The sequence below is a fragment of the Panthera onca genome, chromosome A2, assembly GCF_046562875.1.
Source record: "Panthera onca isolate mPanOnc1 chromosome A2, mPanOnc1 haplotype 2, whole genome shotgun sequence".
In the NCBI taxonomy this organism is placed as follows: Eukaryota; Metazoa; Chordata; class Mammalia; order Carnivora; family Felidae; genus Panthera; species Panthera onca.
This window is the reverse complement of record NC_138340.1, coordinates 62,335,967-62,339,973: the sequence shown is the minus strand read 5'-3', so window position 1 is coordinate 62,339,973 and position 4,007 is coordinate 62,335,967. Positions and strand designations below refer to the sequence as shown.

Below are 4,007 nucleotides of genomic sequence, written 5' to 3'. Positions count from 1 at the left end.
TGTCTGGTGACAGAGCAGTCTTGAACAGAAGCATAAATCTGGTCTTGGAAATTTCAAGGCAGTGCTAAGTAATGATATGTTCATCCACGAGATCCGGCATACACTTGCATTTTTATTTAGCCTTCATGTATTATCAAAATGAGGAAACAAAATGAAACATTAATTTTCAGAAATCTCACAAAATTCTGAGAATAACTGCTTCCGATTAAAGAAATATGGCACGTCACATCTAGCTCAACTGTATAATGTGTATGTTATATTTTGTTTCAGCCTTGGCATCCTCCGTGGATGTCCCGACCTTGGAAAGGGTGATAGATTGATGCATAAAAAGAGACAAGATGAGAGTAATGTGCGAAAAGACTCACGAGTGATATGGTGTTTTTAAAAGCAAAATACATGGCTGCACGTATTTGCTCTAAATCCTAATTTTGTTTTCTTGCATGTGTGAGCATCTGTGGGTCGGAAGACAACTGTGTGTCAGCAGTGGTGTTACCTGTGTAGCGATATGACACAGGTGTATACAACTTCTATAATTTCCATGGGTTTCTGATATGGAATAAAGAACATGTATTACTTTGACCAAGTAATCATATTGTTCAAAACAGATTATATGACAAATGTTCTTTATGTTGTCATAGTTGTGTGCCCCGCCTTCCAGCACTGGATGTCCCCGGCCCCATGCTGCAGAATGGCAGTTTTCCTGCTTACCTTCATGTTGAAATAGACTTCACACTATCCAGGTGATGAAAATAATCTCCAGGGACTAAGTCATTCTTTGAAGGTATGATTTGAATGTGATTCTATTCAGTGTGGTGCCCCCAGAATCTAGAACCTTGTCTGGGTTGTTGTTTTTTGTCAAGGAACCAGCTTGAATTTATTTATAAGTTCCAATATATCTGTTTTTAATGTATCTTTGTTCTCTGGGGGAAATCATGTATGCCTATCATAAATTAGAAACAAACACTTAAAAGTGTAAGTAACAGGTCAAAGTAAAATGGAATTGAACCACAAAGTTCAGTAACTGCCGCCATTTTGGTAAACCTACCTCGAGACACACATCCCTATCCACACCTGCAGAAGCAGATTATAAAGTACAAAACTTCACATCACCGAGCCACATGTTGTTTCATTACTTGATTTTTAAATTCCGAATTATGTTGTAAACCCTTTCTAGGAAGACAAATGTAAGTAAATGTCATCTCTTTAAAATAGATGAACTGAATCTGTGTACCATGGAACATAAAATTGTGGGGGAATGTGTAACCTACTGGCCTTAGATGTGAAACCATAAAATTATGAGCTACTGAAACCAGGAAAACATACCTAAAAAAAGAAAGAAAACATCCTTGGACTTGAAGAAAGATGTATAAACACAAAAGGTGAGCCAGAGTTTCCTGTCACTGGCAGTTTTCCAAATGCATCCCACAGTTTCTGCAGAGTCCTCGAAGGACAGCAGGATGCGGTCACTGTCCCTGTAGGGAGCCTAGAGTGCTGCAGGACACATATCTGTGGGACAGCTCTTGTGATTAGCACGTGTATAGGAAGCATGTACGATTTACTGGAAAGAAGCCCCAGAGCCGGGCCTTCTGAGACCTGAGGAGGAGCACATCTGCTCAGGGAGGAAAGAATCCAGGGAGGTGTTCAAGATGTTCAAAGGCTGCTGCCTTTCCCTGTTAAAAACACCAACAACATAACAATGCAGGGAAATGATTCGACCTGACGTTTCACTGTATGCACATAGCAGGTACTCTACACCACTTTGCTCCCAAATGTTTCTCCTTAAATGAACCTGATAAATGACAGTATCAGGGAAGACATTCCAAGGCTTACCAAGTCACCATCAACTCAGCTTTGGAAACAGGGCTTTCGGTACCTCCCGTCCTCCAGCCCAGGAATTTAACACGCAGGTGCTTTTAAAATAATTACCTTGTTTTGCATTCTGTATGTTAATATTACATTCCCAGAGTAGAGAGCACACACAGCATCCACTGACTTGGCCAAGTAGGCTGTGCCCTTAATAGTCTGGTTGCACATTGTCTTGGCTTAATGGGGAGTGTAACTGTGGGGCAAAGTGCAGGCAGAAATCTGTAGAGAACGAGTTTGGCTCCAGAAACCCTAGGAACATGAGGCCAGGTCCCAGCTGTGCAGGTGTGGACAAGTATTCAAATTTGACAGCCCTCCCCCCAGCCCTGTTTCTTCCACTAAAACTGAACAGAGCAAAACCGACTTAGAAATTAGAGGGATATCGTGCTAGAGAATCTTGCCCGTCACAAGAGCACTGCTGTCAAGAACACCCCCCTCCCCTGTTTCTAATTAAGAGTCTCAGCACCCTGTAAACCCCCAGGGGGTGCATGGCTTCAGATTTCTCAACACCTCCGACTAAGTACCAGCCTCACACACCCGTGTCTTTGCCTTTGGAAAACATGCTGTAACAGTGTAGGCATCTGGTTGAATGTCACAAATTTATATGCACAAAATACTTACTCCCTACCTTGAATCTACTGGTTCTTTTATATTTACAATTTTGTTTTATTATCAACAGGAGAAATGCGTGGTGACAAGGGCAATAATACAATTTGCAAAACTGGCTTGACGGTCCTTTGAGTAAGTGTCACCTAGTGGGTGCTGGAAAACGCCACAGGAGTTACCATAGAAACTGATGAAGATTCCTGAAAATAGTTAGGGACTAAACCATTGGTCCACCTGGGGCCAGGACGCATGCGTTTCCATGGGAACGGAAGCTGTTGCTGCTGGGTGATATGAGGGAGATGGAAGGGCATGGCTTCCGGGAGTCATGCGTTTACTGGAAACGTGGTTAAAAGTCCTAGTACAGCTTTGTCAGGCACAGATTCAGTGTGACCTTCTGTAGGGAAATTGAACATAAGTGATGAGGTTTGGGGTGTCGGGGGGTGGGGATCTGGAGCCAACAGCCAAGAAAGAATTCTTGAAGATGTCTTTGGTGCATAAAGGTGGTTTATTAAAGCACAGGGACAGGACCCATGGGCAGGAGGAGCTGCACTGGGGTCGTGACGGGTAACTCATCACATACCCTCAGCTTGGGAGGGGGCGGGGATAGAGTAAGTCTCTTAGGAATTTTGGAAGCAAGGTTTCCAGGACCTTGAGGGGGTCGCTGTGGCCAGGGAAACGCCATTTATTACCATTTAGTGAAACCTCAGTCCTGAGACCCCTCGGATGTATATCGGGGGCCCTAAGCCTGGAGCATGATGCCAGCGTGTGTCCTGGGGCAGTTGAGATAAAGGAAGGAGACTTACAGGGTCCTCGAGGTGGGGTGATGTGAAGCTGAGATTCCCTTCTGTCCCCCGCAAAGTGTCATCATGGAGGCAGCTGAGCCCCTGGAGGGAGGTCACTGTGCCGGTTTCAAGGACTGGTCAGTGAGCCGTAGGCAGTAAGGGGATTTGATGTTTCATTTGCCTCCATTTCCCATGTCACCACGGCAAGCACTTGAACCCCCTTCCTGTGTTCTTGGGCGGCCAGGAGTGTCTGAGGAACATCACACAGATCCACCTGGGGGAGGGGTGCTGTCCACCTGTGCTCTGCCCTCAGCCCACCCCAAGCTCCCTTATCAATAAGTGTATTCTATTTATATTAAATACACATAAACGTGTGTGCATACATATATATATTCAGTCCCCCCAGGTGAAGACCACAGTTGACAGAGGTGGGTTGACACTCACTAGAACGGGGAGGACTCCTCCCCTGGAGAACCGTGGGCCGTCTCAGTTAAAGGGCGCAGGCAACTGTATTTGGGGGGAGGGTCCAAGAAGGCGGGGTTTTGTTCTAGATTGGATGCTGTCAGACAGTGGGGGCAATTCTGTGGCTACATGAGGAAGGCACTCGCCTGGTAAAAGGGAGTTGTTGGTATTTTGTAAGCTGCCCAGTGACGCGTGTCTGTGCACAAATTATTCTGCCCCATTTTGTCATGGTCCCAGAGTAAACTGTCTGAGGTTTGTATTCCGTGAGATTGTTTTTGTCTCATAGCAGAAGAC

General features: G+C 45.1%; 1 long non-coding RNA gene across 1 annotated transcript; it reads left to right on the top strand.

Moving 5' to 3' along the window:
• Positions 1 to 668: 668 nt before the first annotated feature.
• On the top strand, positions 669 to 2,598 carry LOC132674354 (uncharacterized). The gene is made up of 3 exons (XR_009608508.2): positions 669 to 781; positions 1,213 to 1,379; positions 2,543 to 2,598. It is a non-coding gene; the product is annotated as an uncharacterized LOC132674354 (long non-coding RNA).
• Positions 2,599 to 4,007: the final 1,409 nt, after the last annotated feature.